This window comes from Bufo bufo, chromosome 7, assembly GCF_905171765.1.
Source record: "Bufo bufo chromosome 7, aBufBuf1.1, whole genome shotgun sequence".
In the NCBI taxonomy this organism is placed as follows: domain Eukaryota; kingdom Metazoa; phylum Chordata; class Amphibia; order Anura; family Bufonidae; genus Bufo; species Bufo bufo.
In genome coordinates, this window is record NC_053395.1 from 59,079,082 (window position 1) to 59,102,911 (window position 23,830).

Here is a 23,830-nt window from a genome sequence, read left to right on the forward strand (position 1 = left end):
TCCAGAGAATGTCCCAAACTGCGGATGAAACCCATATGCACCAAAAAATGGTGACTTATCAGAGGACTCCTGACGACGGTTATTTAAAGCAAACTCAGCAAGGGAGAGAAAAGAACACCAATCCTCCTGATTCTCCGCCACAAAACAGCGCAGATATGTCTCCAGATTCTGATTGACGCGCTCTGTCTGGCCATTCGACTGCGGGTGGAAAGCAGAAGAGAATGACAACCGAACTCCCAAGCGAGAACAGAAAGCCTTCCAGAATCTGGAAACAAACTGCGTGCCCCTATCAGAGACTATGTCTGAAGGAATACCATGCAATTTGACAATGTGATCAATAAATGCCTGCGCCAGCGTTTTAGCATTGGGCAACCCAGGAAAAGGAATAAAATGCGCCATTTTGCTAAAACTGTCCACCACCACCAGAATCACAGTCTTCCCTGAGGAACAAGGCAGGTCCGTAAAGAAATCCATGGACAGATGTGTCCAAGGACGGGAAGAAATTGGTAACGGAAGAAGAGGACCTGATGGCCGTGAATGAGGGACTTTGGCACGAGCGCAGGTCTCGCAGGCTGCCACAAAACCCTCAACCGACTTACGAAGAGGCGGCCACCAGAATCTCCGAGCAATGAGATCCACTGTGGCTCTACCCCCCGGGGGCCCAGCAAGGACAGTATCGTGGTGCTCCTTAAAAACCTTGTGTCGTAAAGCGAGAGGCACAAACAACCTCCCAGGGGGACAAAGATCAGGAGCCTCTGCCTGGGCTGCCTGAACCTCTGCCTCCAATTCAGGATAAAGAGCAGACACAACCACCCCATTCAACCAAAATGGGACCCGGGTCTTCAAAGTTCCCCCCTCCCGGAAAACAACGTGACAGGGCATCCGCCTTTACATTCTTAACCCCAGAGCGGAACGTGACAACAAAATTAAACCTTGAAAAGAACAAAGACCAACTGGCCTGTCTCGGGTTTAGACGCTTGGCTGACTCCAAGTAGTCCAGATTCTTATGGTCGGTAAACACGGTAATAGGGTGTCTGGCTCCCTCTAGCCAATGGCACCATTCCTCAAAAGCTAACTTGATGGCCAACAACTCCCTATCTCCCACATCGTAATTTCTCTCTGCGGAGGAGAGTTTCTTCGAGAAAAAGGCACACGGTCGCCATTTGGCAGGAGAGGGACCCTGAGACAAGACCGCACCCACACCCACCTCAGAAGCGTCCACCTCAACAATGAAGGGCAGAGAGATATCAGGTTGCACCAAGATGGGAGCGGAAGCAAAACTCTCTTTGATACTAGAAAAGGCCTTACGCGTCTCTACCGACCAGGAGGAAAAATCTACCCCCTTTCTAGTCATATCAGTCAGTGGCTTAACAACAGAGGAATAATTCAAAATGAACTTCCTGTAATAATTGGCAAAACCTAAAAAGCGCATCAGCGCCTTCTGATTCTCAGGAAGCTCCCAATCAAGCACAGCGCGGACCTTCTCAGGGTCCATGCGAAAACCAGAAGCGGAGAGAAGAAAACCCAGAAATTGAATTTCTGAAACCGCAAACACACATTTCTCCAGTTTAGCGTACAATTTATTCTCCCGCAGAATGAGCAAGACCTGACGTAGGTGGTCCCTATGAGTTTTGAAATCAGGAGAAAAAAATCTAAATGTCATCTAGATACACTAGTACAAATTTCCCCATTAAATGATAAAAAATGCTGTTCACAAAATGTTGGAAGACGGCTGGAGCATTCATCAAACCAAAAGGCATAACCAAATTCTCAAAATGGCCCTCAGGGGTATTGAAGGCCGTCTTCCATTCGTCCCCTTCTCTGACCCTGACCAGGTTGTATGCCCCTCTTAAATCCAACTTGGAAAAAACTTTAGCCCCAACAATCTGGTTAAACAGGTCCGGGATCAGAGGAAGCGGATAAGGGTAACGAATTGTGATACTGTTAGCTCCCTGAAATCCAGACATGGTCTTAAAGAACCATCTTTTTTCTTAACAAAAAAGAAACCAGCGGCAACAGGTGACTTCGAGGGTCGTATGTGTCCCTTTCTCAGGCTCTCAGAGATATAAGAATGCATAGTGACCCTTTCAGGTTGGGAGAGATTGTATAAACGAGATTTAGGCAGCTTGGCGCCTGGGATGAGATTAATAGGGCAATCGTACTCCCGGTGAGGGGGCAGCTCCTGAACACCACTCTCAGAAAACACATCCGAAAATTCAGAAAGAAAAGATGGTACAGTCTTAGTAGAAACCTCTGAAAGAGACGTCAAGAGGCAATTCTCTCTGCAAAAGTCACGCCAACCATTTATTTGCCTCGCTTGCCAATCAATGGTGGGGTTATGTTTAGTGAGCCAGGGTAGCCCCAACACTCGAGGAGTAGGTAACCCGCCTAGGACGAAACATGACACATCCTCAACATGAGCATCACCCATAGTCAAACGGATATTGTGAACTATGCCCTTTAATGATTTTTGAGAAAGTGGAGCGGAATCAATAGCAAAAACAGGTATGTCCTTTCCCAAAGTGCATACCTGGAAACCATGTGTTATAGCAAATTGATTATCAATGAGATTGACAGCTGCTCCACTATCTACAAAAATCTCACAAACAATGTTCTTGCTCTCTAGCACCACCCTGGCAGGTAGGACAAAACAGGAACTACAAGCAAACGGAAAACCTTCAATTTCCGCATTAACCTTGCCATTAGTAACAGATGGAACGTTTTTAGAGGACTTTTTTCTTTTTGTTTCTTTATTATTCTCTAAAAACTCCCTGAATCTCCTAGAGGGACAAACATTTGCCAAATGATTTATACCTCCACAACAGAAACAAACCCTCCTCTGAGAGCTGAATCCTCTGTTGTTAGAGGCAAGCAAACCCAGCTGCATGGGCTCCTGCTCAAAGGGGATTGAGAGAGACTGAGACCCCTGCGCATTGAATGAGACCGCCCCACTGTCCTAGGTGTGAGTATGACAGGAAGGAGTGATCTCTCCTCTCTCTCTAAGACGCCTGTCAATACGAACAGCCCGAGACATGGCGGACTCCAAGGAGATAGGTCTCTCATGAAAGGCAAATGCATCCTTCAGAAGCAATGTACACAGATGTGATAGTAAAAAATACGTATTTATTTTTGTGAGAATACGATAAAAATGAAGGATAAAGGTAGAAGTTCTAAAAATGAAGTTCTAAAAATGAAAATTGCAATATGCAGAGGTGGGGATGCACAATGGAAAAAATGTGCAAAGAGGATGCGGGAGTGGGATAATGCGGTGATTGTCCAATGGTGGTTTCCACCTTCAGTGGGTTCAATAGGTCATTGTGTCCATTTGTATACAGTTCGTAAAAAATTATCTTGTATATCACTGATGTTGGTCACAAAGGAAAAGTATATATAAAATATACAGTTGCAAGAAAAAGTATGTGAACCCTTTGGAATGATATGGATTTCTGCACAAAATGGTCATAAAATGTGATCTGATCTTCATCTAAGTAACAACAATAGACAATCACAGTCTGCTTAAACTAATAACACACAATGACTTAAATGTTACCATGTTTTTATTGAACCCACCATGTAAACATTCACAGTGCAGGGGGAAAAAGTATGTGAACCCCTAGATTAATGACATCTCCAAGAGCTAATTGGAGTGAGGTGTCAGCCAACTGGAGTCCAATCAATGAGATGAGATTGGCGGTGTTGGTTACAGCTCACCTGCCCTATAAAAAACACACACCAGTACTGGGTTTGCTTTTCACAAGAAGCATTGCCTGATGTGAATGATGCCTCGCACAAAAGAGCTCTCAAAAGACCTACGATTAAGAATTGTTGACTTGCACAAAACTGGAAAGGGTTATAAAAGTATCTCCAAAAGCCTTGCTATTCATCCGTCCACGGTAAGACAAATTGTCTATAATTGGAGAAAGTTCAGCACTGCTGCTACTCTCCCTAGGAGTGGCCGTCCTGTAAAGATGACTGCAAGAGCACAGCGCAGACTGCTCAATGAGGTAAGGAAGAATCCTAGAGTGTCAGCTAAAGACTTACAAAAGTCTCTGGCATATGCTAACATCCCTGTTAGCGAATCTACGATACATAAAACACTAAACAAGAATGGATTTCATGGGAGGATACCACAGAGGAAGCCACTGCTGTCCAAAAAAAAACATTGCTGCACATTTACAGTTTGCACAAGAGCACCTGGATGTTCCACAGCAGTACTGGCAAAATATTCTGTGGACAGATGAAACCAAAGTTGAGTTGTTTGAAAGAAACACACAACACTATGTGTGGGGAAAAAGAGGCACAGCACACCAACATCAAAACCTCATCCCAACTGTGAAGTATGGTGGTGGGGGCATCATGGTTTGGGGCTGCTTTGCTGCGTCAGGGCCTGGACGGATTGCTATCATCGAAGGAAAAATGAATTCCCAAGTTTATCAAGACATTTTGCAGAAGAACTTAAGGCCATCTGTCCACAAGCTGAAGCTCAACAGAAGATGGGTGTTGCAACAGGACAAAATGGTCATAAAATGTGATCTGATCTTCATCTAAGTCACAACAATAGACAATCACAGTCTGCTTAAACTAATAACACACAATGACTTAAATGTTACCATGTTTTTATTGAACCCACCATGTAAACATTCACAGTGCAGGGGGAAAAAGTATGTGAACCCCTAGATTAATGACATCTCCAAGAGCTAATTGGAGTGAGGTGTCAGCCAACTGGAGTCCAATCAATGAGATGAGATTGGCGGTGTTGGTTACAGCTCACCTGCCCTATAAAAAACACACACCAGTACTGGGTTTGCTTTTCACAAGAAGCATTGCCTGATGTGAATGATGCCTCGCACAAAAGAGCTCTCAAAAGACCTACGATTAAGAATTGTTGACTTGCACAAAACTGGAAAGGGTTATAAAAGTATCTCCAAAAGCCTTGCTATTCATCCGTCCACGGTAAGACAAATTGTCTATAATTGGAGAAAGTTCAGCACTGCTGCTACTCTCCCTAGGAGTGGCCGTCCTGTAAAGATGACTGCAAGAGCACAGCGCAGACTGCTCAATGAGGTAAGGAAGAATCCTAGAGTGTCAGCTAAAGACTTACAAAAGTCTCTGGCATATGCTAACATCCCTGTTAGCGAATCTACGATACATAAAACACTAAACAAGAATGGATTTCATGGGAGGATACCACAGAGGAAGCCACTGCTGTCCAAAAAAAAACATTGCTGCACATTTACAGTTTGCACAAGAGCACCTGGATGTTCCACAGCAGTACTGGCAAAATATTCTGTGGACAGATGAAACCAAAGTTGAGTTGTTTGAAAGAAACACACAACACTATGTGTGGGGAAAAAGAGGCACAGCACACCAACATCAAAACCTCATCCCAACTGTGAAGTATGGTGGTGGGGGCATCATGGTTTGGGGCTGCTTTGCTGCGTCAGGGCCTGGACGGATTGCTATCATCGAAGGAAAAATGAATTCCCAAGTTTATCAAGACATTTTGCAGAAGAACTTAAGGCCATCTGTCCACAAGCTGAAGCTCAACAGAAGATGGGTGTTGCAACAGGACAACGACCCAAAGCATAGAAGTAAATCAACAACAGAATGGCTTAAACAGAAGAAAATACGCCTTCTGGAGTGGCCCAGTCAGAGTCCTGAACTCAACCCGATTGAGATGCTGTGGCATGACCTCAAGAAAGCGATTCACACCAGACATCCCAAGAATATTGCTGAACGGAAACAGTTCTGTAAAGAGGAATGGTCAAGAATTACTCCTGACCATTGTGCACATCTGACCTGCAACTACAGGAAACGTTTGGTTGAAATTATTGCTGCCAAAGGAGGTTCAACCAGTTATTAAATCCAAGGGTTCACATACTTTTTCCACCTGCACTGTGAATGTTTACATGGTGTGTTCAATAAAAACATGGTAACATTTAATTCTTTGTGTGTTATTAGTTTAAGCAGACTGTGATTGTCTATTGTTGTGACTTAGATGAAGATCAGATCACATTTTATGACTAATTTGTGCAGAAATCCATATCATTCCAAAGGGTTCACATACTTTTTCTTGCAACTGTATATAGTGGCAAAAAGATAAAAAAATATATAAATGGTGTGTCAGTCAGGTGCAGCACTTAGTGTGGCGTCCCACACATTAGAGAGGGCTGCACCCTGACTGTTTTACCTTCTTTGTAAGGTGTAGGTGTCCTGGCTGTTGGAGCGTCCTTGCTGCGCTCTGCGAAGGTCTTAGCTGCCTGATAAAGATCACTGATGAAGAAGGCAGCTAAGACCTTCGAAACGCGTCTGGTGACTTCCCTCTAAACCTGCAAGAAATCTTACCCTGGAAGCACTTCCAAATAATTGATTACATCCGAATCTTCTGGATCGAAAAAGACCGCCAGCGAAAGTCTACAAACTAAGTTCGGCAAAGACACGTGAGACGCCAGAGAAGTGACGTCACACCCACGTGGAACGCCAAAAGACTGGGAAACAGACACCGCAGAGCGCAGCAAGGACGCTCCAACAGCCAGGACACCTACACCTTACAAAGAAGGTAAAACAGTCAGGGTGCAGCCCTCTCTAATGTGTGGGACGCACACTAAGTGCAGCACCCGACTGACACACCATTTATATATTTTTTTATCTTTTTATCTTTTTGCCACTATATATATTTTATATATACTTTTCCTTTGTGACCAACATCAGTGATATACAAGATAATTTTTTACGAACTGTATACAAATGGACACAATGACCTATTGAACCCACTGAAGGTGGAAACCACCATCGGACAATCACCGCATTATCCCACTCCCGCATCCTCTTTGCACATTTTTTCCATTGTGCATCCCCACCTCTGCATATTGCAATTTTCATTTTTAGAACTTCATTTTTAGAACTTCATTTTTAGAACTTCTACCTTTATCCTTCATTTTTATCGTATTCTCACAAAAATAAATACGTATTTTTTTCTATCACATCTGTGTACATTGCTTCTTTAGTATTACAGATAGATGTAGAGTGCCGGTTTTCAATATATACCTTTATTGTCATAAACCTCCTTTCTGATTGGGTGAATCAGTTCAGAACCAGAGCACCTATACATTGTATTGATCAGGTGAGCCACCAATAACCTACTTTTTATTCCAAATGCATCCTTCAATCCCTCTGAAAGACCATTGCAAAATTGACTTCGGAGTGCAGCATCATTCCAACCAGTATCAGCTGCCCACCTCCGAAATTCTGAACAGTATAACTCTGCGGATTGTTTACCCTGGCATAAAAGACGCAGTTTAGATTCAGCCAGAGCAACACGATCCGGATCATCATATATCTGACCCAGGGCTAAAAAAAATTCATCCACTGATCGGAGGGGCCGTGCCCCCACCGGCAGCGAAAAGGCCCAAGACTGAGCGTTATCCCTGAGCAGTGAGATGATGATCCCCACCCTCTGCTCCTCATCACCAGAGGAATGGGGAAGTAGGCGAAAATGGAGTTTGCAAGCCTCTCTAAAACGAACAAAATTCTCACTACCCCCAGAGAAGGTATCTGGAATCGAGATCTTAGGCTCAGAACAAACTCCATGAATGCAAGCAGAACCGGTCACCTGAAACTGCGACCTCCAGTGAAAGACCCTGCATGCGGTCCGTCAAGGCTAAAACCGGATCCATGCTTAAGATGGTTTTTGGCGGTTTATAATGTCACGGATGGTGTTGCAGGAAACAATAAGTAACAAATAAAGATCTGACTGTCTTGATCCCAAACTAAGGAACAAAAGGGTGAGCCCTATTAATGCCATAGAGCTCTCCCTCACTGCTCAGCCCATGCAAAGATCTCAATGATAGAAAGTTGCATGTCCACGTACCTTAGACTGAGTGACACCTGCAAACCCTATAATAGTGAGGGGACACGACCACCGGCTCCCTGCACTCAATACGGAGGGAGTCAGGGTCACCTAGAATCAAGCCAACAGGAAAACACAAATACAGAAATAGACTTATCTTGAGGAACCAGCAGTAGCAACTTCAAGCAGTGAACCCAATCCAGGAAGTAGTATAAACCGCAAAGTGAAGCAGTATGGGAGGAGATATATAGGGAGGCAATCACTGCTAATAGATGTCAAAGCAAAAGCAAAACAAAAGAACATCATGCAGGAGGTACTGAAGAACGTCTATCAGAACTTCTCAGAGATCTGGCGGTGACACCTCCTCACTTGACCCGATTTTTGAGTCGGAGTCGCTCTCAGGTTGTGCTCTAGCACATTTCCATGGCCGCGCCCGTTCTGTTTGGCGTGGAAAGGCTCTTTTGCATTATTGAGACACGCTATCCTGCGGGTGAGACATGTCACCGGTCACATGGGTTCTGGAGGCCTGAGCGTCATGATGGGGGTAAGCTACCGAGGGGAGCTTAGAACGCGCCGAGCGTGCACTATGTTCTGCGCCCTGAGCGCCAGAGGAGTGCGCCAGTAGAGCTTGCGAGAGAGTGTGGGAGATGGTGGCAGAGACGGATCCCATGGCTGTGGCAATGGCATCTGCCACTAACTTTTGGAAGGCCAATGGGTCCCCAGGTACTGGAGCTAAGTTGGGTGAAGGGGATCGGCGTGGCAGAGTCTGAGAGTCGGTATGTGCCTGAAGGGACTCACAGTTGAGGTGACTGGGTGAGGCATGTCACCGCCATTGTACATATAGCAAAAGGTAACCTGACCTGTTATAGTAAAGGGACCGTGGAAATGAAGGGGAGGAGAAATCCCTGAGTGAAGAGCAAAGGGCGCGCTGCAGGGGCCGGGGTCAGCAGAGCTCGGCAGGCAGTGTGTGGATTCCTGAGATGGCGGCCGAAGTCATGCGAGACTTTCGGCAGCCGGAGAAGTAGACGGGATGCGCCGCCGAGATCTCGCGATATTTCCGGCGTCATGGCCGGAGAGAGGGAGAGAGACGCCGGCGGGGAGCGCAATAAAGACGGGGTGAGAGGAACAGAGTGAACCCCTCTGAGCGGAGACTGGGCGATGCATGAAGCCAGAAAGGTCAGCAGTGTGAAAAACTATAACCAGGGATAAAAACTGCAGGAAATAACGATATACAAGAATAACAACCAAGGGGTGAACATATACTCATCTCCTCCTGTGAGCAGCAAAGAAAGAGGACTGTCAGGAGTGGCCGGTTATTATACTGGCTGTAACAGGGGGAGTGGCCTGTTGCCTAGGTCACTAGTGTTTTTCTCTTCCTGTTCTGTTTGCTGCTATAATTTTCAGTAAAGAAAGAGAAAGCAATATGAAGCCTCCGTGTCTGCCATAAAATCACTAGACATGTAGAACTTCAGAAAACAGATACTTGTTCCATTACAGCCTCAGAATCTTGATGATGGAAATATTACACCAATGTTAGGACTGATCTGCAGAAAATAGGAGCTGGCAGATTATAACTGAAGTGCTAATAGAAGTGATAACACATTGATGAATACTATATCTGTAAATAATAGACTCGTTATAAGAGGGCCATTTTAATTATAGCATAGCATCTATCACTAGAGAGAGGGCATCCTATCACATCTGCATGCAGTAAATTTTGCACATAAAAGCAGGAGTGGCCATACTTTTTCAGTGTAGAATCAATTTTTTATGGAGCTTGTGTGAAGCGATCTAATAGACTTAAGGTACTATTACACTGACAGATCAGCCAGGTAATTGTTGGGAAGGAAGCGTTCCCCCCCCCCCCCGCCCTCCCCCGTCAATCGTCTGCTCGCTAGAGGAGGAGATCGCTACTATTACATGCAGCGATCTGCTCCTCAGTATAGGGACGAGCGATCGCTAATGTGTTGCGCGTCCCTACACTGTCTCATTGTTAGCTGGCAGTAAAGCGCCTATTACACATTACACGGTGCAATCTTCCGCTGGCAAACAAGGATTTGTTAACATGTTGCTGTCCAGTGGTATCCAATACATTCCAGAACTGTAAATATAAAGAAAAAAGATAAGTTTTGTCCAGCTTGTATTTGTAGCAATCCAAAGGCTTTTATTCAATAATCAGTAAAATCCAGGTACAAGAATGCAGGTCTACATGTTTCGGGCACAATGCAATTTCAGCCCTTACTCATGACTAAGGGCTAAGGGCTTAGTCATGAGTAAGGGCTGAAATTGCATTGTGCCCGAAACATGTAGACCTGCATTCTTGTACCTGGATTTTACTGATTATTGAATAAAAGCCTTTGGATTGCCACAAATACAAGCTGGACAAAACTTATCTTTTTTCTTTATATCTACATATTTCTCCTGTTTTCGGGTGAAGGAGTTGGTCCGTGCTATACCGGTGGAATCCTTGGCAGGTCAGAGCTGCTCAAACCCCTGACTTTCACAATTCCAGAACTGTAAGGCCCCTTTCACACGGGCGAGTATTCCGCGCGGGTGCAATGCGTGAGTTGAACCCATTGCACCCGCACTGAATCCTGACCCATTCATTTCTATGGGGCTGTGCACACGAGCGGTGATTTTCACGCATCACTTGTGTGTTGCGTGAAAATCGCAGCATGCTCTATATTCAGCGTTTTTCACGCAACGCAGGCCTCATAGAAGTGAATGGGGCCGCGTGAAAATCGCAAGCATCCGCAAGCAAGTGCGGATGCGGTGCGATTTTCACGCATGGTTGCTAGGTGATGATCGGGATGGGGACCCGATCTGTATTATTTTCCCTTATAACATGGTTATAAGGGAAAATAATAGCATTCTGAATACAGAATGCAAAGTAAAATAGTGATTGAGGGGTTAAAAATTAAAAAAAATTTAACTCACCGAGTCCACTTAATCGCGTAGTTGCGGATCTCTGTCTTCTTCTGTAATGTTGAGCTGCCGGCTAAGGACCTGTGGTGACGTCACATCACATGATCCAATCACATGGTCCCTCACTATGGTGATGAACCATGTGATTGGACCATGTGATGAGCACAGTGACATCATCAACGGTCCATTTCCTGTGCACAGAAGAAGACAGAAGCGAAGCCGGGCTGCGCAATCAAGTGGATTAAGGTGAGTTAAATTTTTATTTATTTTTTTAACCCCTCCAGCCCTATTGTACTAAGCATTCTGTATTAAGAATGCTATTATTTTCCCTTATAACCATGTTATAAGGAAAAACAATCTACAGAACACCTAACCCAATGGGTACCAAACATGCCGATTTTTCTCACGCGCGTGCAAAACGTATTACAATGTTTTGCACTCGCACGGAAAAATTGCGCATTTTCCCGCAACGCACCCGCATCTTATCCGGGCAAAAAACATGACGCCTGTGTGAAAGAGGCCTAAGGGTTACATAGCATCATAAATCACTATAATGCTATGCGACCCCGGCAGTGCTGGAAGTTCAGGACGGGTGCTTTGAGTCTGGGGCGTGACACTCACTTACCTGGAAGTGGCCTTACACTGCCAGATGATCGCTCGTTAGCAATCATATTAACCATAATCTGCCCGTGTAATAGTGTGTTAAGGAAAGTGCCATGTGGTGAATGACGATTTATTGCATGCCCCTTTTTCAGATGTCCTAGTGCCTTCTTACTTGTGATAGTTGCAGATCACTACAGTTACTGTAGTACTACATAAGCCATGCCTTCTTCATGCATAATCGTGCTGGTCTTCCTCTTTTGCCTTCTGTTATGCTAGAGTACTGTACATATTAGTTGTCAGGGAGCATGTTAGACCCACACCAGCTAATGGCAAACTAGTCCCTATATGAGTTAACATTTCAGACATGGCTGATGGCATGTACATTGGAACATCAACATCCTGGATGAGAAGGCAGTATTCTAACTTCTGTTATTACGGTAAGCCAGCAGAACAGCTTGGTGGTTTAAAATCTACTGCTCTCTTCAACGAGTAATATCTCAGTCTTACACTTGACCACCACTGCACTAAGGATAGCTACAAAGTGTAGTTACAGTGTAATTTTATTGTATTAATCTTTCAAACCTGCTCATTGCTACAGTCCTGATCAAAAGTTTAAGACCACTTGAAAAATGGCAAAAAATCATATTTAGTATGGCTGGATCTTAACAAGGTTCCAAGTAGAGCTTCAACATGCAACAAGAAGAAATGGGAGTGAGATAAAAAAAAATTGAGCATTCAATTTAATGAAAACAACGAATAAACTGAAACAGGCTGTTATTCAGCTGATCAAAAGTTTAGGACCACACCTCCAAAAAAAAACTAAACCCCCCCAAAACAAAAATCCAACTTCCAAACATGAACTCAGTAATGAGTTGCTCCGCCGTTATTGTTTATCACTTCAAAAATTCATTTCGGCATGCTTGATGCAAGCGTTTCCATGAGGTGAGTGGGAACATTTATCCAAGTGGTGAAGACGGCCGCACGAAGGCCATCTACTGTCTGGAACTGTTGTTCATTTTTGTAAACTTCCCTTGCCATCCATCCCCAAAGGTTCTCAATTGGATTTAGATCAGGGGAACACGCAGGATGGGCCAAAAGAGTGATGTTATTCTCCTGGAAGAAGTCCCTTGTCCTGCGGGCATTGTGTACTGTAGCGTTGTCCTGCTGAAAAACCTAGTCGTTACCACACAGACGAGGACCCTCAGTCATGAGGAATGCGCTCTGCAACATTTGGACATAGTTAGCGGCCGTTTGACGCCCCTGCACTTCCTGAAGCTCCATTGTTCCACTGAGGGAAAAAGCACCCCAGACCATTATGGTACCCCCTCCACTGTGGCGCGTAAAAAACATCTCAGGTGGGATCTGCTTGTCATGCCAGTAACGTTGGAAACCATTAGGACCATCAAGGTTAAATTTTTTCTCAACAGAGAATAAAACTTTCTTCCACCTATGAATGTCCCATGTTTGGTGCTCTCTTGCAAAGTCCAAACGAGCAGTTCTGTGGCGTTCAAGGAGACGGGGTCTTTGAAGACGTTTTTTTTTTTTTGAAGCCCTTCAGTCTCAGATGCCTTCTGATGGTTATGGGGCTGCAGTCAGCACCAGTAAGGGCCTTAATTTGGGTCGAGGATCGTCCAGTGTCTTGACGGACAACCAATTGGATCCTCCGGCTCAGTGCTGATGAAATTTTTTGGGGTCTTCCACTTGACTTTTGTTCCATAACCCTCAGGATCATTTAAGAAATTCCAAATTACTGTCTTACTGCATCCCACCTCAGGAGCGATGGCGCGCTGCGAGAGACCCTGCTTATGCAGTTCAACAACCCGACCACGTTCAAAAAGGGAGAGTTTTTTTTGCCTTTGCCATTACAACGTCTGACTACCTGACAGAAAATGACAATGAATCCACATCTTTGCACAGAATTGGCCTTTTAACCACCTCCGGACCGCCTAACGCAGGATCGCGTTCCGGAGGTGGCAGCCCTGCGCAGAGTCACGCATATATGCGTCATCTCGCGATGGGCGAGATTTCCTGTGAACGCGCGCACACAGGCGCGCGCGCTCACAGGAACGGAAGGTAAGAGAGTTGATCTCCAGCCTGCCAGCGGCGATCGTTCGCTGGCAGGCTGGAGATGTGTTTTTTTTAACCCCTAACAGGTATATTAGACGCTGTTTTGATAACAGCGTCTAATATACCTGCTACCTGGTCCTCTGGTGGTCCCATTTGTTTGGATCGACCACCAGAGGACACAGGTAGCTCAGTAAAGTCCCACCAAGCACCACTACACTACACTACACCCCCCCCCGTCACTTATTAACCCTTTATTAGCCCCTGATCACCCCTGATCACCCCATATAGACTCCCTGATCACCCCCCTGTCATTGATCACCCCCCTGTCATTGATTACCCCCCTGTAAAGCTCCATTCAGATGTCCGCATGATTTTTACGGATCCACTGATAGATGGATCAGATCCGCAAAACGCATCCGGACGTCTGAATGAAGCCTTACAGGGGCGTGATCAATGACTGTGGTTATCACCCCATATAGACTCCCTGATCACCCCCCCTGTCATTGATTACACCCCTGTCATTGATCAACCCCCTGTAAAGCTCCATTCAGACGTCCGCATGATTTTTACGGATGCACTGATAGATGGATCCGATCCTCAAAACGCATCCGGACGTCTGAATGAAGCCTTACAGGGGCGTGATCAATGACTGTGGTGATCACCCCATATAGACTCCCTGATCACCCCCCTGTAAAGCTCCATTCAGATGTCCTCATGATTTTTACGGATGCACTGATAGATGGATCCGATCCGCAAAACGCATCCGGACGTCTGAATGAAGCCTTACAGGGGCATGATCAATGACTGTGGTGATCACCCCATATAGACTCCCTGATCACCCCCCTGTAAAGCTCCATTCAGATGTCCGCATGATTTTTACGGATGCACTGATAGATGGATCCGATCCTCAAAACGCATCCGGACGTCTGAATGAAGCCTTACAGGGGCATGATCAATGACTGTGGTGATCACCCCATATAGACTCCCTGATCACCCCCCTGTAAAGCTCCATTCAGATGTCCGCATGATTTTTACGGATGCACTGATAGATGGATCCGATCCGCAAAACGCATCCGGACGTCTGAATGAAGCCTTACAGGGGCATGATCAATGACTGTGGTGATCACCCCATATAGACTCCCTGATCACCCCCCTGTCATTGATCACCCCCCTGTAAAGCTCCATTCAGATGTCCGCATGATTTTTACGGATGCACTGATAGATGGATCCGATCCGCAAAACGCATCCGGACGTCTGAATGAAGCCTTACAGGGGCATGATCAATGACTGTGGTGATCACCCCATATAGACTCCCTGATCACCCCCCTGTCATTGATCACCCCCCTGTAAAGCTCCATTCAGATGTCCGCATGATTTTTACGGATGCACTGATAGATGGATCCGATCCGCAAAACGCATCCGGACGTCTGAATGAAGCCTTACAGGGGCATGATCAATGACTGTGGTGATCACCCCATATAGACTCCCTGATCACCCCCCTGTCATTGATTACCCCCCTGTAAAGCTCCATTCAGATGTCCGCATGATTTTTACGGATGCACTGATAGATGGATCGGATCCGCAAAACGCATCCGGACGTCTGAATGAAGCCTTACAGGGGCGTGATCAATGACTGTGGTGATCACCCCATATAGACTCCCTGATCACCCCCCTGTCATTGATCAACCCCCCTGTCATTGATCACCCCCCCTGTCATTGATCACCCCCCTGTCATTGATCCCCCCCCCCCCCCCTCTGTAAGGCTCCATTCAGATATTTTTTTGGCCCAAGTTAGCAGAATTTTTTTTTTTTTTTCTTACAAAGTCTCATATTCCACTAACTTGTGTCAAAAAATAAAATCTCACATGAACTCACCATACCCCTCACGGAATCCAAATGCGTAAAATTTTTTAGACATTTATATTCCAGACTTCTTCTCACGCTTTAGGGCCCCTAGAATGCCAGGGCAGTATAAATACCCCACATGTGACCCCATTTCGGAAAGAAGACACCCCCAGGTATTCCGTGAGGGGCATATTGAGTCCATGAAAGATTGAATTTTTTGTCCCAAGTTAGCGGAACGGGAGACTTTGTGAGAAAAAAATTAAAAATATCAATTTCCGCTAACTTGTGCCAAAAAAAAAAAATTTCTATGAACTCGCCATGCCCCTCATTGAATACCTTGGGGTGTCTTCTTTCCAAAATGGGGTCACATGTGGGGTATTTATACTGCTCTGGCATTCTAGGGGCCCCAAAGCGTGAGAAGAAGTCTGGTATCCAAATGTCTAAAAATGCCCTCCTAAAAGGAATTTGGGCACCTTTGCGCATCTAGGCTGCAAAAAAGTGTCACACATCTGGTATCGCCGTACTCAGGAGAAGTTGGGGAATGTGTTTTGGGGTGTCATTTTACATATACCCATGCTGGGTGAGAGAAATATCTTGGTCAAATGCCAACTTTGTATAAAAAAATGGGAAAAGTTGTCTTTTGCCAAGATATTTCTCTCACCCAGCATGGGTATATGTAAAATGACACCCCAAAACACATTCCCCAACTTCTCCTGAATACGGCGATACCACATGTGTGACACTTTTTTGCAGCCTAGGTGGGCAAAGGGGCCCATATTCCAAAGAGCACCTTTAGGATTTCACAGGTCATTTACCTACTTACCACACATTAGGGCCCCTGGAAAATGCCAGGGCAGTATAACTACCCCACAAGTGACCCCATTTTGGAAAGAAGACACCCCAAGGTATTCCGTGAGGGGCATGGCGAGTTCCTAGAATTTTTTATTTTTTGTCACAAGTTAGTGGAAAATGCTTATTTTTTTTTTTATTTTTTTTTTCATACAAAGTCTCATATTCCACTAACTTGTGACAAAAAATAAAAAATTCCATGAACTCACTATGCCCATCAGCGAATACCTTGGGGTCTCTTCTTTCCAAAATGGGGTCACTTGTGGGGTAGTTATACTGCCCTGGCATTCTAGGGGCCCAAATGTGTGGTAAGGAGTTTGAAATCAAATTCTGTAAAAAATGACCTGTGAAATCCGAAAGGTGCTCTTTTGAATATGGGCCCCTTTGCCCACCTAGGCTGCAAAAAAGTGTCACACATCTGGTATCTCCGTAATCGGGAGAAGTTGGGGAATGTGTTTTGGGGTGTCATTTTACATATACCCATGCTGGGTGAGAGAAATATCTTGGCAAAAGACAACTTTTCCCATTTTTTTATACAAAGTTGGCATTTGACCAAGATATTTATCTCACCCAGCATGGGTATATGTAAAAAGACACCCCAAAACACATTCCTCAACTTCTCCTGAATACAGAGATACCAGATGTGTGACACTTTTTTGCAGCCTAGGTGGGCAAAGGGGCCCACATTCCAAAGAGCACCTTTCGGATTTCACAGGTCATTTACCTACTTACCACACATTTGGGCCCCTAGAATGCCAGGGCAGTATAACTACCCCACAAGTGACCCCATTTTGGAAAGAAGAGACCCCAAGGTATTCGCTGATGGGCATAGTGAGTTCATGGAAGTTTTTATTTTTTGTCACAAGTTTGTGGAATATGAGACTTTGTATGAAAAAAAAAATAAAAAAAAAAATCATCATTTTCCACTAACTTGTGACAAAAAATAAAAAATTCTAGGAACTCGCCATGCCCCTCACGGAATACCTTGGGGTGTCTTCTTTCCAAAATGGGGTCACTTGTGGGGTAGTTATACTGCCCTGGTATTCTAGGGGCCCAAATGTGTGGTAAGGAGTTTGAAATCAAATTCAGGAAAAAATGAGGAGTGAAATCCGAAAGGTGCTCTTTGGAATATGGGCCCCTTTGCCCACCTAGGCTGCAAAAAAGTGTCACACATCTGGTATCCCCGTACTCAGGAGAAGTTGAGGAATGTGTTTTGGGGTGTCTTTTTACATATACCCATGCTGGGTGAGATAAATATCTTGGTCAAATGACAACTTTGTATAAAAAAATGGGAAAAGTTGTCTTTTGCCAAGATATTTCTCTCACCCAGCATGGGTATATATAAAATGACACCCCAAAACACATTCCCCACCTTCTCCTGAGTACGGAGATACCAGATGTGTGACACTTTTTTGCAGCCTAGGTGGGCAAAGGGGCCCATATTCCAAAGAGCACCTTTCGGATTTCACAGGTCATTTTTTACAGAATTTGATTTCAAACTCCTTACCACACATTTGGGCCCCTAGAATGCCAGGGCAGTATAACTACCCCACAAGTGACCCCATTTTGGAAAGAAGAGACCCCAAGGTATTCGCTGATGGGCATAGTGAGTTCATAGAACTTTTTATTTTTTGTCACAAGTTAGTGGAATATGAGACTTTGTAAGAAAAAAAAAAAAAAAAATCATAATTTTCCGCTAACTTGTGACAAAAAATAAAAAGTTCTATGAACTCACTATGCCCATCAGCGAATACCTTAGGGTGTGTACTTTCAGAAATGGGGTCATTTGTGGGGTGTTTGTACTGTCTGGGCATTGTAGAACCTCAGGAAACATGACAGGTGCTCAGAAAGTCAGAGCTGCTTCAAAAAGCGGAAATTCACATTTTTGTACCATAGTTTGTAAACGCTATAACTTTTACCCAAACCATTTTTTTTGTTACCCAAACATTTTTTTTTTATCAAAGACATGTAGAACTATAAATTTAGAGCAAAATTTCTATATGGATGTCGTTTTTTTTGCAAAATTTTACTACTGAAAGTGAAAAATGTCATTTTTTTGCAAAAAAATCGTTAAATTTCGATTAATAACAAAAAAAGTAAAAATGTCAGCAGCAATGAAATACCACCAAATGAAAGCTCTATTAGTGAGAAGAAAAGGAGGTAAAATTCATTTGGGTGGTAAGTTGCATGACCGAGCAATAAACTGTGAAAGTAGTGTAGATCAGAAGTGTAAAAAGTGGCCTGGTCTTTCAGGGTGTTTAAGCACTGGGGGCTGAGGTGGTTAAAGGCATGTTGTCCTAAAATTTGGATCAGCTAAAAAACTGCCTGTTTCATTTTAATCGTTATTTTTAATTAATTGAATGCTCAAAAAATGTTTTGTCTCACTCTTATTTCTTCTTCTTGCATGTTGAAGCTCTACTTGGAACCTTGTTACGATCCAACAATGTAAAATATGATTTTTTTGCCATTTTTCAAGTGGTCTTAAACTTTTGATCAGGACTGTATGTGCTGTGCTAAATTTAAATCTGTGCCTATCAATGGACATGTTACTCTAGGTTCACACTAGTGAGATCTGGCAGCCTGTTCTGGCATAAATGTCAGGATAAAAACCACTGCATGCAGCTGTCTTTGTCTGGCCAAAACCTGTCACTTATGCCGGAAGACAGCCGGATTACTGACGGATCCCATTATAGTCTATGGGGAACTGGCAGTTTCTGGCATTATCCAGCTATGGATACAGTGGACGGCAGATGCCGGGAGAGGAACAGCCTGCCGGATTTCTAACATTGTTGTCAACGTACCCTTAGCAAGCAGGTGCCCTTGGAGGAAACAATACAGTAATGTACTGTAAATTTGCTCTACTGAACTGATGCTTGCATGTATATTTTTTTCTGTCTGAAATAATGGATCTCAGACGGAAATGGCTAAAACAGATGAAAAATGTGCATAATGGATTCTTAAAATACAGGATTCGTGAGGTGAACCCAACCTTATTCTCTCCTAAAATAAATACTTCAAGGGAGAATAGAACTGTAATGCAGCATCTGATGGGACAAGCCAAGGCAATCAAAACCATCACATATGAAAGAGTAGGAATATGGAGCTACATTAGGGCCCCATAAAAGTCCACTCAGAATTTGCACAGAACCTTAATGTGCTCGTGGTTGAGTCTAGACAGGGATGTGTCTTTAGCTGCACAGTAAATACATTCTTAGAAAGTGTCTAACAAATACTGATACTTACTGTAAATTATTCCATAGCAGGAAAAGTCCAATGGGCAGAAAAACTGAGCTTCAATTGTACACTGAATAATCCTCTATTTTTTAATGTTACTTAAGCGGACAAGAGCTAAAAGTGGCCTCACCACATCCGAACATTAAAATGTATCAGCTCATCTTCGAGATTACAATGAAACTCCAGTGTTTCATTTTGAGGGTACTGTGTCTCTTCTCAGCTTCTGTTTCACATTATCTGAGTCAACTTACTCACTGCACAGAAATCCTTCTCCTTCCTTTCCATCTCAAGTGCATTAATGGTAATCTGGAGAAAAAATTCTCATCCAAAAGGAATTACTGTACAGGCTGAAGTCAGTCTTATCGGTATATTAGCCAGATATTTTCTACTATAAAGCTAGAAAAAAACTAATAACCGCAGCATAATAATGATGGTAACAATAATGAGCAGCACTCTCTAACAAATGGCACGCTCATTTTTCCCAATTTTCCAATAGATTTTAATAACTGGACTGCTTCAACACTACAGGTTGTCGCTATGGCGAAACAGGATGGATTACGCTGTGGATTAGTCATGGATTTGCTGTGAATTTGCATTGCAAAGGGTGAACTTCACGGTGGAAATAATCAGAATAAATTGACATGCTGTAGATTTTGAATTCACACTATAGATCTATACAAATTTATACAGATTTTTTTCCATAATGTATGGGTGTATCCATTTTGCACAAATCGATGCAAATTAATTTTACGAATGCGTTCTTCGTACATTCCACACTTTATTCAGGGCCCACCCACTGAAAAAATGCAAACAATAGGACATGCTTTAGAATTTTGTGGAGTGGTTGCATGGATGTTGAAAGCACACAGATGTAAAACCTGTGAAACCATCTGTGTACTGTCTGCATTTTTTGCAGCCCTATAGAAATTAATGGGTCCTCATGCAATCCGCAAAAAAATGCAGAACGGAAACAGAGATTAAAAAAACAGTCATGTGAATGGATGATATTTCTTAAAGGGCTTGAATGCGGAGCTGGAGATTTTTGGCTTCCTATAAGTATGGGTGATGTGCCTTTCATCCAATGGGGGATCCCAGATCTGGCTGTCTATCGGCACTGTGACCCCCCCTTGGTGACAGGCCCACTTCCCCGTTTCTACTCGCAATCCATTGGACCACTTTGAAAATACAGAGATTTAAAGTAGATTGCGATACTATATTTCCATGAACATGTTTTTTTCTATTAATATGGACCTCAGATAGACTGCAGTATACTTTCCCTTGTTTGATATATGATATTAATTTTTATTGGGACTTCTTATACACTTTTTTATACTTTTTAGTATTTTTTAATGAAAAGCAACTTGGTAGCAATTTTTCCTTTATCACCTGTATGAATTCGCAACAATATGATGAAAATACAAAAAAAAAGGATGTGTTGCCCAAAAACCACATAAAAGACGCATCAATAACGCAATGAACAAAACGCATATTCCAGTCCAGATTTTGAAGAGGACCTGTGGCGGTATAAAAGGACGTGACATTTTAGCAGGGATATAGCCACTGAGGAAGGGGAGTGAAGTCCCCGAAACGCGTCTGGCGTTATATTCCTGCTTTCATAAAGAACCCGGACAAGATTGGTACTATCTAAACAATCTTTAAATTTGGAGCGCTCCATATTTCTTTTTGCCGTGAGTATAATCTCACCTAAATACCGGAACAGAGACACTAAATCTCGCGATATCTCTGGGGAGACCACGTGAGACGTACCAGAGAGCGAGGACGCCGGGAAGCAGCTACAGCCGTGCGGTGGTGAGTGGAGAGCTGGATAACGGGACTGCCGGGCACTAATACATACCGGTAAGCGACATCCCCTGACAGCACCGACCACCAGGTGAGACTGCTGATATTACTATCACAATCTTGAAAGAGGCGCCCCGCTCCACAAGGACCGGACCGCAATTTAGTAGTGTGGACATTGTATTGTAAAGAGACGGTTTCTTGGGAGTTTTAACCGTCCTGATACACACTACATTTAAAATCTAAAGAAATATTGTCCAAACGATTATACGGAACTTTATAATCTCTGGCCATATAGGTCAGGAAAGCGGGATGTGGGCAGCACAACAAAATTCAGCTTAAAGGACCTTATTCCATACATAGGATCTTACTACCAGTGGATTGCATATTTTATACATTTTTAGGGGGAATTTTACATGCGATTATGTTAAAGCTATCATTCCGGAAACTGTGATGTTTTAATAGTGTGATTTTTTTTTTACAGTGTGATTAGTATTGAATTCTTGCTGTCGAAATCTTGCTGTTTGATTTTATTGAAATTAAATGCTGTTGATGTGACCTGCATAGTGAGTGCCAGTCATATATTTATCCATTTTTATTACACACTCTGACTGATTGGGTGATCAGTTTCAGACTAGAGCACCTTTGCCATACAGAAAAGGGTGGTGAGCTGAGCTATCCACATTAATTTATCTCAAAGCATCTGATGCCATGGCCACAGCATCTGAATGTGCTAAAAGCTGGAAGCATGCTGTTCCAGGTGTGCTCCGGCTCCCCTCAGCAGAGCTGTATGCATTGTGTGGTAGCTTCAGTTCTCCGGAATGAACTGAAGCTGCCGCACATTAGTTTCTATGGAGCCCCTGCCTGTGCCAGAGCTCCATTGGATCCATAGGAATACATTGAGACTCTTAGGCACTTCAATACTAATGCATTGGAGTGTATGAGAGAAGCAATCTGATGACTGCTTGTTATAGTTCCGTATGGGAAAAAAAAGTAAAAAAAAAAGGATAAATAAAAGAATATAAAAATTCATCCCCTTGCCCCAAAATGTAAACAATAAAAAGAAATACACAACATGGGTATTGTCGAATGCAAAAACGCCTGTACTATTAAAATATAAAAATATTTTTCCCATACGGCAAATGGCAAAATGTAAAAAAAGTCCAAATCGCGGATTCGCCGGTTTTGATCGCTTCACCTCCCACAAAATATTTAAAAAAAAGTTATCAAATAGTCTTACACACCCCAGAATGGTATAAATGAAAAATACAGATCGCGCTTAAAAAATTGAGCCCTCCCATAGCTCCGTAAACATATCTACAAAAAAGTTATAGGGGTCAGAATATGGCTATGAAAAGAAAAAAACTTTTTTTTTCAAAGTTTTTATTCATATTAATAGATAGTCTCACCAGCAATCCACTTGTCCGTGGTGCTCGTGTCCAGGTCCAGGTTGAGGACAATATTATCAGAGAAAGACCAGCACCTATGTATTAGTTTGCAGTATCTTCAGCGATTTATTAACTAGGCATAGATCAGCATACGGTATGCAAGTTTAACAAAGGTTCATCGTGAACTAAAACATGTCACAAGTGCTGTGATCTATGCCCCATTAATAAATCACAGAAAATACTGCAAACTGTAAGTGCAGGTCTTTCTCCAAACAATACTTCGTATTCATTATAACTGCGCACGTGCCTATCTTTAGACTGCGTATACATGGGTATTTGCCAAACACCGATGCATCCTGTCACAGCTGTCATAGTTATACTATCACAGTACGGACTGAAGTTTGTAATGGTGAGGCACAGAAGGTGAGCAGAGGCAGACAGGATCACTGCAAGATTTTTTGCTTAGTTTCCTAGCCCTTTCTATACAAAAGGTCCTGATGCTCCCCTTGAAGCTTTGTAATTGCACATATTTCAATTGCTGTAAGAAAAAGAATATAAATTGGGGCTAATATATGAGCCAGCCATGAAGAGGTGTAGCTAGGCATTGATTGTGCCCCTCCCCTCCTTGCCCGCATTAGCCACTCAAACCACTCCTCTAACTCCGCCCAATGCATATCTGTACTCACCCAGTCCCACTTACCTAATGAAATCTATCATAGGGTACACTGCGGTATCAATACACCTTGCAATAAATGAAAGAACCAACTGGTCCTGCTTCATCCAGGGTTTCTCTGGAGTGTAGGTGGGATGTCCACTGGATCCGGATCTGGAACAAGGTCCCTGTGGTGACAGAGCAAAAAGAATAATCACATAAGGAAAGGATGGTGACTACCCCTGTGAAATCCCCAACAGTACGCCCATATTGTGCCCCCTCACAGTAGTTATGCCCACATTGTGTCCCCTCACAGTACTAATGCCCACATTGTGCCTCCTTTACATCAGAAATGCCCACATTGTGCCCCTTCACTACAGTTTTGTCCACATTATGCCTCCTCACAGTAGCTATGTCCTCCTTGTAGGCCGTTCACAGTAGTTATGTCCTCCTTGTGGCCCCTTCACAGTAGTTAAGTCCTCCTTTATGCTCCTTCACAGTAGTTATGCCCACTTTTGTGCTCTTTCACTGTAGTTATGTTCTCCTTGTGCCCCCCTTTGGCCCCTAGTGTCCTCTCCAGCAGCAGCAGGATTCATTCACACACACACACACATCATGCTG